Below are 14480 nucleotides of genomic sequence, written 5' to 3' on the forward strand. Positions count from 1 at the left end.
TAATTTTGACAGCCCTATTTTTTTTTTCTTTTTTTAAACAAACAATGCAGTAAAATTACAGTATAGAATATTGCCATGAACCTGCCTGCCTGCTGTTGTGATTTGGACATTGAGTCTGTTAACCCTTTAACACCTAAGCCAGTTTTGGCCGAATTTGCATGCATTTGATCTTGCCTTTATATTTCAAAGAAAAAATGTTCAGAATGGCCAAGTTGGGTCCCTTTTTTCAGGACACCTAGAAATTCATGTCCAAACTGTTGTTTTCTTCACTGACCAATTATAATCGACATGGCGAGCTTCTAACATTCAATAGAAAAAAACAAGATTGAATAATTTTATGTTTAACAATTCAACACAAACAGTAGGTATGATATTTATGAGTGCAATAAAACTATAAAACTCAAATGACATTATCTCCCGTTTTACTTGGTCGATTGACTTCAAATAAAAACTGATGTGGACATCAACTTCCGCACTTTCAAATGAGACCAACCAGCGGCACGTGGGTGACGTAATTAAGGCTTGACAAAGCTTCAAAGACAATATGCGGAAACGCGTCGCTGACGGCACGTTCGGTGTTAAAGGGTTAATCCGTCCGTACGTCCGCCCGCTCATTTTTTTTTTCATATCGTTATTAACGCATTTGCTCCCAAAAACGTATAATACGTTCTATTTTTAATTGTTTCAGTGTCCCAAAGACTTATTTATATGTCTTTTACGTTGTTATTTTTTTTCAAAAGACATCTCTGGGTTCTGATTCAATTTAACTCCAAAGCACAAAGCTGAAAATCCATTTTAAAGCAATAAAACTGGCCACTGGATGGCAGTAGCGCATTTGGTAAGATCGGCAACCCGATTCAACGGCAACGAACGTCCGGGCCACTCGGCCGGGGCGCCGAACAACCTAGAGGACACCCAGAATGTCAGGCGCTGGATGACCGAGCAGAACGACCGGGACTACCAGTGCAGCAGACGATGTCATTGAGTCCGTGCTGCTCGCAGAGCAGACCTCGCAGGGACTAAAAAAAAAAAAAATCCATCTTTATGAGACAGGCGACGATGAGGGAAAAGTTTAACCGGCTGTCGCGGCCACAACAGCATCATCTCTGTTAGTTATGTGTAAATAAATTGTTACTTTGCTATTAAAAGCGCTATTTGTCTTGTTGTTTATGTTATTTTGTAAAAGGAAAACATTCATCTGTTCGGGATGTAACTGAAGCAAAAAATAGCTGTGTTAAAGTCAAAGTTATGTTTGAAATGTATGCTTTCACAAAAAGCTCAATTTCTCTGTTTTTTCATCAGAAATTGGAAAATTGCTCAAACTAAACTATTTTCTAATGCTGATTTCTAAAGAATGGAAAAAGATATGAACCAACTCTTTTTTTCCTGCTGAAAGACGAGAGTCTAATCTTTCTTTTGGTGGGTTCCATGTTTATATAGCAATTGAACAGAATTTTTTGTGGGCCTTGCAAAATCAGTCAAAATCCAGTAAAAAGGCCGGGAGCGAAAGGCCTTGCTCTGGTGAAAATGGCTGAGAGTGAATGAGTTAATAAATGTTAGATAAGAAACTACAATGCCCTCCATAATTATTGGCACCCCTGGTTAAGATGTGTTTTTTAGCTTCTAATATTTTTTTTAATTCAAATAATATGGGACCTTAATGGAAAAAAGAGAAAAATCCAACCTTCAATACAAGTGCATTTATTCAGAGGGGGAAAAATTTTTAAAATCAAAATCTGTTGCCTTCTGCCCGAAAGCTGAAGATGGGTCGTCACTGGGTCTTTCAGCAAGACAATGACCCTAAACATATGGCCAAATCTACACGGAAATGGTTCACCAGACACAAAATCAAGCTCCTCCCATGGCCATCTCAGTCCCCAGACCTTGTTTTGTTGGCAAAAGGGGGTTGTACAAAGTATTAACACCAGGGGTGCTAATAATTGTGACACACATTATTTGATGTCAAATAATTATTTCTTTATGTGGGATTTTTTCCCCCACTGAATAAATGCACTTGTATTGAAGGTTGGATCTTTCTCTTTTTTTCTATTCAGGTCAAATATTATTTGAATAAAAAAATTTAAAAAAATAGAAGCTAAAAAACACATCTTAACCAGTGGTGCCAATAATTATGGAGGGCACTGTATATTAATTATTGTAATTAGAGATGTCCCGATCGATCGGGTCCAATCACGTCATTTTCAAAGTATCGGAATCGGCAAAACAATATCGGACATGCCTTTTTAATATATATATATATATATATATATTTTTTTTTTATTGAATCGTTTTCTAATTACAATATTTACCGCAATTAACGCATGCGCTGCACGACCCACTCATGCATTGTCGCGTTCAATCTATAATGGCGCCGTTTTACCCATAAAGTATATAGAGCTAAAAGGCAGCGTAAAATGAGAAGAGTGAATTTTGGCAGCCTTTGGAGCCTTATTTTAAATGGCTAAAACCTCACAATCCCTCTCCCAACGATTAGAATAATCGTGGGAAGCAATGTGGGGAAGAAAGGTAGTAGTTGATCTTTTTCTTAACACCCTATGTTATTTCCCAACGCAGAGAAGATATATCAATTGGTAACACGACGCACAGTCATGGTTGCACTTCCCATCATGCATTTGTGCAGAAGTTAAATGGCTACAGTATCATTTACTGAAAGCTCAACAAATACACTAGATGGCAAAATTTAGTCACAACATACAAAGTCATATTTATCCTTTAAGAAGTCTTTCTATCCGTGGATCCCTCTCACAGAAAGAATGTTAATAATGTAAATGCCATCTTGAGGATTTATTGTCATAATAAACAAATACAGTACTTATGTACTGTATGTTGAATATATATGACGGAAAACACAGACAAGACTGAAAAAGCCGTTTCTGCTCTTGCTACCCTCTTTAAAAGAAACTGCTGTATTTTAAGCCAAAAGAATTGTTGTGTTTGAAAGAGCAATATGTCTATATGCTGCCATAGCAGATTCATGGCCCATTAAGCCCCCGAACTATTTTTAATTTACCCGTTTTACCCTGGAAACCCCCGTTTACAGACGTCGCGCAACCGCTTTTGTTTCAAACCATCTATAAAACGTAGGTAATTAATTACATTTATTATTCAAAATGTCTGTCATTTTTAGCTTAGAATCATTATTCAATGTCTAATATTTCATTTAAAACAAAAAAAAAAACGACAAAAAAATTATTCACTCACATATTTTAAACTTTTAAACAAATTACTTCACAATGAAAAAAATGGTGTCTGTAACAAAGTCACAGATATCTACCTCATAACTATCGCCTAATTGTATTTTTTTTTTTGTTACTATCATATTTTCTCCGATATGTTAAATGATAATTAATCGATTCAAACAAAGAAAAATTGAAAAACAACATTTAAAAGGGTAAATATATGAAAAAGACCATCTCGACCACTCCTTGATGTCTACGATTTCTGCATCGCGGCCCTTGCTATATTACCATGTTTCACCCATAAAATCCCCCCAAAATCCAGCTGTGGCCATTCACAGCTGTGTCTTGACACTCAGTGATACGTGCTACATGGAGTTTTTGGATCAAAACAAGGTAAGTACGCGATAATATCTCATTAAAGTCATGGCGTCTTTAATTCTGCTCTCGCGTGCTCTCACCTCCAGATAGGGTTTTGCTGTTTAATTTTTTTTTTCTTTCCTAAAATTGCCCTCCTGTTCAAAAATTTGCTTCCCCCAGGAAATTAAGATTTTAAGCTTTCCAATGATGTATCACACATGCATATCAGACAATTTTGAAAGTTAGCCAAATTGGGGGTCTCAGAGCAGAAGTTCAAGTCACCTGAGTGTTTTCCGCCATATATTCGTCCCAGTTTTTTTCATTCATTTTTTTCTTAATGCATTGCCAAAATGTATATGATCGGGAAAAATTATCGGGAATGATTGGAATTGAATCTGAAGCAAAAAAAAAAAGGCAATCGGATCGGGAAATATCGGGATCGGCAGATACTCAAACTAAAACGATCGGGGGCAAAAAAACATGATCGGAACAACCCTACATTGTAATGTTACTTAAACATTAGTTATTGTCTAAAAATGCATTAACTAATGTTCATTAAGGGACCCTTATTCTAAAGTGTGACCAAAGACATTTTTTTAGAAATTGGACACCTTAACTTTTAATTGATGACCTCTGTCCAAGAAAGTCTATAAACTTGGCATTTGTCATGGAGACTCTGTCAAACATGCATCAAAAAGTATGGCAGTTGCAGGATTGAAATTCATAAAAAGTCTCCCCAGTGTGAGCAACATTTGCATTAAGGGTGATGTTTGTGAATGTTTATGCATGTCTTTGTGTGTGTCTGTCATTTAAAGTAGACAGCATTTATCAGGAACAAAATAGCCCCAAAGTGTCATCGACTAATGGACGTGTCCCTGTCCTCACTCTACCCCCTGTTGTGATCACCCGCAGAAATTCATTAGAAATAACGAATAAAAAGTCCGCTCTCATTTATAACAGCGGTAATTGCTCTTCCCTCATTGTAGGTTAAGTCTTTTAAACACTGTCTTACATCAGGACGTGCTCATCTTCGCCATCTATAATTCATGATATACTTTGCACCAAGCAAAGCTGTTAAATATTTAGTGAGTCATTGCCTTAAACTTAATCACTCTCTGATAAATGCATGTTTTTCCTCCGCCTTTTTTTTGTTGTTGCTTTGAGCTCTTCAGTCAAGAGGATACACACTCCAACAACTTGTATAATCTATTTTTAATTTCGCATTTTGCAAATTAACATAATACCACTTAGCGCCTCGTGTTAATTGCATTAGATTGTTAAGTGCGCCATTAGGTCTATGTGAAACAAGCTATTATCATTGTACTTCATAAAGTATTCAATGTAATCCATTTTTAAAGAATGCTTAAACATTAATTTGCTACACTTGCTGCTAATGTCTCCGCTCATCAAACTAATTCCCAACACGGCTGCAAAGTAGAGCAAACGGACGACTGCTTTAAACTGACTCGCTGTTTGGCCTCGGAGAATTTAACACGGCATCAAAATGTTAGGAAATGAAGTGTTTCTGTGACTTTGCTGCTTAAAGAACAATATGAATGAGGAACAAAAGTACTTGAACTCTTTTATATGCCTGTAGTGCATCTAGGACTTATTCATATTCCATAAATATATTCATTTTTTTTAAATTAAATGCTTTTATTAAAGTTTTTTTTCATTGAATGCTTTGAAACAAATGAAAAAAATGTGGATCCTATTGAAACCTCTATATTGTACAATATAATACCATTTTTTTTGGGCAGCTTTGAGGTTTGTTTGTATGTAAACCAGTAAATTAGGCTAGATAGATGGGTAGGTATACAGTGGGGCAAATAAGTATTTAGTCAACCACCAATTGTGCAAGTTCTCCTACTTGAAAAGATTAGGGAGGCCTGTAATTGTCAACATGGGTAAACCTCAACCATGAGAGACAGAATGTGGAAAAAAAACAGAAAATCACATTGTTTGATTTTTAAAGAATTTATTTCCAAATTAGAGTGGAAAATAAGTATTTGGTCACCTACAAACAAGCAAGATTTCTGACTGTCAAAGAGGTCTAACTTCTTCTAACGCGGCTCCACTCGTTACCTGTATTAATGGCACCTGTTTTAACTCATTATCGGTATAATAGACACCTGTCCACAAGCTCAGTCAGTCACACTCCAAACTCCACTATGGCCAAGACCGAAGAGTTGTCGAAGGACACCAGAGACAAAATTGTAGACCTGCACCAGGCTGGGAAGACTGAATCTGCAATAGGTAAAACGCTTGGTGTAAAGAAATCAACTGTGGGAACAATTATTAGAAAATGGAGGACATAAAAGAACACTGATAAACTCCCTCGATCTGGGGCTCCATGCAAGATCTCACCCCGTGGCGTCAAAATGATAACAAGAACGGTTAGCAAAAATCCCAGAACCACACGGGGGGACCTAGTGAATGACCTACAGAGAGCTGGACCACAGTAACAAAGGCTACTATCAGTAACACAATGCGCCACCAGGAACTCTAATCCTGCACTGCCAGACGTGTCCCCCTGCTGAAGGGGGACACGTCTGGCTCGAGAGCATTTGGATTATTCACAAGAGGACTGGGAGAATGTGTTATGGTCAGATGAAACCAAAATAGAACATTTTGGTAGAAACACAGGTTCTCGTGTTTGGAGGAGAAAGAATACTGAATAGCATCCGAAGAACACCATAACCTCTGTGAAGCATGGGGGTGGAAACATCATGCTTTGGGGCTGTATTTATGGAAACGTACCAGGACGACTGATCTGTGTAAAGGAAAGAATGAATGGGGCCATGTATCGAGAGATTTTGAGTGAAAATCTCCATCCACCAGCAAGGGCATTGAAGATGAGACGTGGCTGGGTCTTTCAGCATGACAATGATCCCAAACACACAGCCAGGGCAACAAAGGAGTGGCTTCGTAAGAAGCATTTCAAGGTCCTGGAGTGGCCTAGCCAGTCTCCAGATCTCAACCCCATAGAAAATCTGTGGAGGGAGTTGAAAGTCCGTGTTGCCCAACGACAGCCCCAAAACATCACTGCTCTAGAGGAGATCTGCATGGAGGAATGGGCCAAAATACCAGCAACAGTGTGTGAAAAGCTTGTGAAGAGTTACAGAAAACCTTTGGCCTCCGTTATTGCCAACATAGGGTACATAACAAAGTATTGAAATGAACTTTTGGTCTTGACCAAATACTTATTTTCCTCCATGATTTGCAAATAAATTCTTTAAAAATCGAACAATGGGATTTTCTGTTTGTTTTGTTTTTTTTTCTCCACATTCTGTCTCTCATGTTTGAGGTTTACCCATATTGAAAATTATAGGCCTCTCTAATATTTTCAAGTGGGAGAACTTGCACAATTAGTGGTTGACTAAATACTTATTTGCCCCACTGTACGTAAATAAGCTCTGCCACTACTTTGCGGATTTTGATTATCTGGGAGGGGGGGATTGGGAGGGCGGTCCCCATTAATGGCGAACTAAAACAACACTAGCTGCAAGTATTTTACCGCACATGGAAAGCTTTTTTTTTGTGTGTTTTTTTTTGAAGGTGTACCCTCTTATCTCTCTAAAGCAAAGGTCACTAACTAGTGGATTTTGGGTCAAATTCCAGACCAACAAACACCCACACACCCAAATTTACAGCCCCAAAATTTCAATGATTTTGTTGTACACATAACCAAACGAGCACACTTAAAATATTAAGGTTCAATAAAACCAAAAATTCAAGGTCACGGGGGTGCTTGAGCATATTCCAACTATTTACAAGCAGGAACTGGTTGCCAGGCAATAACAGGGCACAAAGAAATAAACAACTATTCACGCTTGCGTTCACACTTTAGGAGAATTCGGAGGGTTCAATCAATTTAGCGTGCATGTTTTTTTGGGATGTACCTGGAGAAAAAACCCTTAATCTCAAACCTCTGAGGCGTTGTGCAAACCAGCCATCCACTGTTCCGCCGCGCTCTAAACTGTCATTCATCGTAACATAAAATCGCACATGTAAATACGCCTGCATTCTTTCAACATAAACCACCTTTTTCTCAATAGACAAAAAGTATCTTTAGAGATTCTAAACAAGCCATTTTAATGCACATCCCTCTCATCGTTTCTCTCTCCTAGTGCATCTCCCCTCCTCGCGCCAAGGCACTCCATCTCCCTGATGTTTAATTCATTGTGCCTTTCCATCATCCTTCCACCTATCTCCACGGCTGTGTCAGGTAACAAACAATGAGTTTTTGATGTGAATAATTTAATGCGTGTACGGCAAATGGCGGCGCTCCGCATCGCCTGCGCCCGTACGTTGGGGCTGTCATTAAGACACCTGATTTCCCCCAAGATTCCTTGCAGCCTGCCTGCTAGATGAAAAGGCAGCACGCGTGTCGACATTTCTCCCCCCTTTACATCTAGGGAGGATGACTATATTTTTAGACAAGCTAAATGAAACAAAGACATTGATAAGCATTGAAAAGAGAAGGGGGAGAGCAAGACACAGAGCGGGTCGGAGGAAGGAAAGCGACTGTTTGGTCTTACATATTTTTTGTTTTCTCTCACTTTCATCCCATGTCACCACATCAAACAATAACCCTACTTTCAAAAGCTGGCGGAAGCACTGATTCAATATTTTCTCCCGGTCTGCGCCGCTGTGATCCTGAAACTGCTCTCTGGCTAGATGTTGAAACGCCGAGAGAAAATGATGGCGGCAACATCAAACACTAACGTGCAGTGGATAATAAACGCCACATCCTCATTCTCCATCATCTTATGACCAGGGGTGAAAGTGGCTAGAATTTCTTGCGGGAACTCCTCGACGTGAAGGTCGCCACAGAGCAAGAAATTGTATTTATTTTAGGGCTGTCAAACGATTAAAATTTTTAATCGAGTTAATTACAGCTTAAAAATTAATCGTAATTAATCGCAATTCAAACCATCTATAAAATATGCCATATTTTTCTGTAAATTATTGTTGGAATGGAAAGATAAGACACAAGATGGATATATACATTCACCATATGGTACATAAGGACTGTATTTGATTATTATAACAATAAATCAACAAGATGGCATTAACATTGTTAACATTCTGTTGAAGCGATCCATGGATAGAAAGACTCTTAAAAGTAGAGTCTTTCTTAAAAGACTTAAAAGATAGTTCTTAAAAGATAAATGTTAGTACTGTCATGTTTGTGTGTTCTCAGCTCTTTTTTCTTTATTCAGCTCCTGATTGAACCAGACTGGCAGGGTAACACAACACACCTGTGCTTGATTGGGAAAGCTCAATATTTAAGGAAGCCTGTCACCATCTGCTAGTGTCGGACTATTGCTTGCTACCTGCCTTGCTTACCGCTGTGTTCTCATCGTCGTTCTTCGTGCTTCCCGACATTCTACGGTCGTGGTCTGGTTTGATCATTTTTACGTTTGTGCTCTTTTGGACTTTGTAGTTAGGATTTTGTACTCTGTTATATTCGCGCCTTTCTTGCGTGCTCTCTTAGTTGTAATTTGTTACACTCACGTTTTTCCAGCGTGCTCCCTTAGTTGTAATTTGTTACATTCGCGTTTTCCAGCGTGCTCCCTTAGTTGTAATTTGTTACACTCGCGTTTTCCAGCGTGCTCCCTTTGTTGTACTTCTGATCTTCTGGTCTGTGTTTGGGATCCACATCAACGGCTTGCCGTTCATAACAAGTACAAGTTATAGAAATTTTATATTAAAACCCCTCTTAATGTTTCCATTTTAATAAAATTTGTAAAATCTTTAATCAAAAAGTAAACTAGTAGCCTGCCATTGTTGATGTCAATAATTACTTACACAATGCTCATGGGTGCTGAAGCCTATAAAATCAGTCGCACTCAAGCGCCAGCAGAGGGCGGCAAAACTCCATAAAACACAATTGACAAGTGGGTATTTCACGCTACTGTCGTTTAAATATGTCTGAGCGGGGCTTGTGCGTTAATTGCATCAAATATTTTAACGCTATAGGAAAAGGTGGCTTGGTAGGGTGGGAGGAGGAGATGAGGCGATGCTAGACAATGGGGTTTTAAAACATACAGTACATGAAGCACAAGGACAGAGCTCAAAGAATCTGGGCCAATATAAAACTATACAGCCAAGTGAAGTGGAAAGAAGTAGAAAGAAAAGAAATAAAGGGTGCAATGTAGTGAAGGTGGGTATGGTTTTAATAAGCCATTGTGGGGATAATTGAGGCATGGGGAGGTGGCTCTGAAAGCCTTTTTAAGACTCACTTCAATCTTGATTCACTTTCATCACTTCCAGTGTGGCCATGTTGATTGTGTGAAATCGGCAGGAGGGCCTTCAATTATTGCATCTCATCTGTACTCACACAGACACACACCCTTAGACACACATGATAATAACATGTTTGAAACATACATTCTCAATGAAAGTATATGTTCTTTTCGGTCTTACATAGACACACATACAGTATACGCCGAGCGGAATTATGATGTTCCCTTGATTTCATCCAAATGGCTGGGGAGAAAGGGAGCGGATACACAATAGGAACATGGACAAAAGCAGCGGAGATGGAGCAGTGTGTTGATTATTCTCTTTGTCTATTACGTTATTAGCAGATGGTAGCTCGATAATGAAGTGGGTACTTAATGTTGTCTCACAATAGGAAAAATGAGAGAAAATCCTATATATAATGACTTGGTGAATGGATTGGTTACCTTACAAGTGACTGCATGTGCATGTATGTGTTGTGTGTCAACCATGGCTTCCAGGAGCATCAGCATTGGTGTAAAACACATAGTGAAAGTATTGCAAACATCGTCAAATAATGCATTTTGCACTTATTCCACACCACTGTGCTCCAAATCAGTCTGCATTAAGCTGGGTGTACTCACAGAGTGAGGGCCTCCTTGCAGATCAGTTTTGTAGTTGAACAAGTTCAATGATCGAGCGTTCCTATTCGTTCATATTTTGAGCGAAGGTGAAGTCAATATTGTTTTGTAAACATTTTTGTGAATTCTGGTGCCAGTGAGTCATCAAAATGTGCACTTACAGGGCGTCAAACTGATTTTACAAAGCAAAGGGTGCTGGTTTTTGTATCAATAGATCCTGCAGAGACAGTTCGACCAATAAGGTTTCTGCTAAAACAAGCAGCACCTGACTGTTATCAACTGATTACCAGTGGTGAAAATGGTTAGAGTTTATTGCCGGAACTCCCTGATATAAAGGTAGCGGTCATACCTCCTAAAACCACCTGAAACCGCAGAAAGGCAAAGAAAGCTGTTTTAGCAGTTATACATATAAAACACAACAGGTTTAACACATGCATTATCCTACTGCATTACACTTACTGAAACAAGGCATTAATGATAAACTGATTTTTCATTCAAAAGTGGGTATTTTTTCAATGATGTGCAAAATAACCTCCTAATTTTTAATTTTCCCTAATTTCCTGACATCTAAACACAAAACCTCAAGGTTTTATTAAATACATACGAAAATACAGTGAGGCAGATAAGTATTTAGTCAACCACTAATTGTGCAAGTTCTCCCACTTGAAAATATTAGAGGCCTGTAATTTTCAACATGGGTAAACCTCAACCATGAGAGACAGAATGTGGGGGGGGGGGGGGGGGGAACAGAAAATTATATTGTTTGATTTTTAAAAATGTATTTGCAAATCATGGTGGAAAATAAGTATTTGGTCAATACAAAAAGTTCATCTCAATTCTTTGTTATGTACCCTTTGTTGGCAATAACGGAGGCCAAATGTTTTCTGTAACTCTTCACAAGCTTTTCACACACTGCTGCTGGTATTTTGGCCCATTCCTCCATGCAGATCTCATCTAGAGCAGTGATGTTTTGGGGCTGTCGTTGGGCAACATGGACTTTCAACTCCCTCCACAGATTTTCTATGGGGTTGAGATCTGGAGACTGGCTAGGCCACTCCAGGACCTTGAAATGCTTCTTACGAAGCCACTCCTTTGTTGCCCTGGCTGTGTGTTCGCGATCATTGTCATGCTGAAAGACCCAGCTACGTCTCATCTTCAATGCCCTTGCTGATGGAAGGAGATTTTCACTCAAAATCTCTCGATACATGGCCCCATTCATTCTTTCCTTTACACCAAAGGTGTCAAACCAATTCCAGAAAGGGCCAAGTGTCTGCTGGGTTTTGTTCCAACCGATACCGTGCAAAGAGTTTAACCAATGAACTTCCTACTGAAACAAGCAGCACCTTACAAAGTTTAACTGATTACACATGTAAAAGATCTGATTGGTGAAAAGGTGTCCTCTTCATTGGTTGGAAAGCAAACCTGCACCCACTTGGCCCTTTCTGGAATCGGTTTGACACCTGTGCTTTACACAGATCAGTCGTCCTGATCCCTTTGCGGAAAAAAAGGCACCAAAGCATGATGTTTCCACCCCCATTCTTCACAGCGGGTATGGTGTTCTTCGGACGCAATTCAGTATTCTTTATCCTCCAAACACGAGAACCTATGTTTCTACCAAAAAGTTCTATTTTGGTTTCATCTGACCATAACACATTCTCCCAGTCCTCTTCTGGATCATCCAAATGCTCTCTAGCGAACCGCAGACGGGCCTGGAAGTGTACTTTCTTCAGCAGGAGGACACGTCTGGCAGTGCAGGATTTGAGTCCCTGGCGGCGCATTGTGTTACTGATAGTAGCCTTTGTTACTGTGGTCCCAGCTCTCTGTAGGTCATTCACTAGGTCCCCTCGTGTGATTCTGGGATATTTGCTCACCGTTTTTGTAATCATTTTGACGCCACGGGGTAAGATCTTGCATGGAGCCCCAGATCGAGGGAGATTATCAGTGGTCTTATATGTCTTCCATTTTCTAATAACAGCTCCCACAGTTGATTTCTTTACACCAAGCGTTTTACCTATTGCAGATTCAGTCTTCCCAGCCTGGTGCAGGTCTACAATATTGTCTCTGGTGTCCTTCGACAGCTCTTTGGTCTTGGCCATAGTGGAGCGCGGAGTGTGACTGACTCAGAATGTGGACAGGTGTCTTTTATACCAATAATGAGTTAAAACAGGTGCCAGTAATACACGTAACGAGTGGAGCCTCGTTAGACCTTGTTAGACCTCGTTAGAAGAAGTTAGACCTCTTTGACAGCCCGAAATCTTGCTTGCTTGTAGGTGACCAAATACTTATTTTCCACTCTATTTTGGAAATAAATTCTTTAAAAATCAAACAATGTGATTTTCTGTTTCTTTTTCCACATTCTGTCTCTCATGGTTGAGGTTTACCCATGTTGACAATTACAGGCCTCTCAAATCTTTTCAAGTAGGAGAACTTGCACAATTGGTGGTTGACTAAATACTTATTTGCCCCACTGTACAAGCGATTGCAGAAAAGGGGGAAAAACACAATGGGTCCGTGACAGTAAGTAGACGGGGATCAATAATACTAACCTAAGTGGTAGGCAGAGAGCCAAAAAAGTCAGCAAAACAAATACACTCAAAATCCCAGCAGAAGGTAGGGGATTTCAAAACAAGGGTGGCAGAGGTTTCGAATGGCAAGTTAATATCTCGGTACCCTTCTTTAGGATCGCCTGGGCTTACATACAGTCTTGATGAGCTTGAATTGGCTGCAGTTACAACGTCTGGAACGTTCCCACAACCGGCTCTGGAACAAAGTACAATTTGACAAACATTGTGACAGCCGATGCCGACCAAAAATGATGTAATGTCTGGGTTATAAAATCGCGCCAGCAGCCCTTATCGCACAGAGAGCGCTAGTGGGACAAGCCTGTGAAAAGTGTCCAATCCGCATCATTCTCAGGACATCTCTACATGCATGAAAGCAATGACGGGAGTAAATCCCGCGTCACATTACACTGGAATTTACCGGAATACGTTTGTGAGAGGGGCTTTACACTCTAAATGTAACTTGTAGAGTTAGCGTAGCATTCGCGTTAGCATTAGCGTTAGCATGCAAAATCTTTTTTTTTTTTTTTTTTTTAAAACCTGTCCCGTTCAGCTGTTTTACACAGAGAATGAAAGTCTAAGTGTCTGGTTGTTCTGAACATTTTTAATGTTTCACATTGAAAGTATGACTTACTCCCATTGTGATCATTCAACATATCTCGTTTATTATGACAAAGCAGCGAACAGGAAGGGGTTATGGGGGAACAGGAGAAAAGAAACACAAGAGAAGAAAGAAAATAAACACAAACAACAACAAGAAATACAATGAACGCCTACACTAACTGTTAATATGTTGGTGCTATCGTCAGCTAGATGTATTTCCGGTTGACACCATGTGGGGGGCCTGTTGACCAGGGAAAGAAGGGGAGGGGGGTGGGTAAGTCTATAAGCTAAGTGATTGGGAGGGGTAGAGTGTGCACAAATCCGCTCTGTGTTCTAGAACCCAGTCATCGTGTGAATCCCTTGTGAGTGTAAGGCCGTTGGCAACTGACCCAACGCCGCCCCACCGCCAGCATGTAAAATCTGACAAAATTGGCCCGGACCTTAGAGGGGTAAGTCTTAGGCCATCATTTTAAATTATAAAAATTATATCATTACTAGGGCTGTCAAACAATTAAATTTTTTAATCGAGTTAATTACAGCTTAAAAATTAATTAATCGTAATTAATCGCAATTAATCGTAATTCAAACCACCTATAAAATATGCCATATTTTTCTGTAAATTATTGTTGGAATGGAAAGATAAGACACAAGATGGATATATACATTCAACATACGGTACATAAGGACTGTATTTGTTTATTATAACAATAAATCAACAAGATGGCATTAACATTATTAACATTCTGTTAAAGCGAGCCATGGATAGAAAGACTTGTACTTCTTAAAAGAAAAATGTTAGTACAAGTTATAGAAATTTTATATTAAAACCCCTCTTAATGTTTTCGTTTTAATAAAATTTGTAAAATTTTCAATCAAAAAATAAACTAGTA

The 14480-nt window shown here is 39.3% G+C and overlaps 1 protein-coding gene across 3 annotated transcripts in view; it reads right to left on the minus strand.

Annotated features, from left to right (window-relative positions):
- The window catches only part of zfhx4 (zinc finger homeobox 4), a 459048-nt gene extending 448436 nt beyond the window's left edge, over positions 1-10612 (minus strand). The window contains exons 1-3 of one of the 3 annotated variants that reach the window (XM_057824356.1): positions 10430-10612; positions 9990-10052; positions 9806-9893 (exon numbers count right to left, since the gene is read on the minus strand). The gene's annotated coding sequence lies outside the window, so the exon portion shown is untranslated. The remainder of the gene's footprint in view (positions 1-9805; positions 9894-9989; positions 10053-10429) is intronic. The other 2 variants (XM_057824357.1, XM_057824359.1) reach the window with 2 other exon arrangements.
- Positions 10613-14480: the final 3868 nt, after the last annotated feature.

This window comes from Corythoichthys intestinalis, chromosome 20, assembly GCF_030265065.1.
Source record: "Corythoichthys intestinalis isolate RoL2023-P3 chromosome 20, ASM3026506v1, whole genome shotgun sequence".
NCBI classification, from domain to species: Eukaryota; Metazoa; Chordata; class Actinopteri; order Syngnathiformes; family Syngnathidae; genus Corythoichthys; species Corythoichthys intestinalis.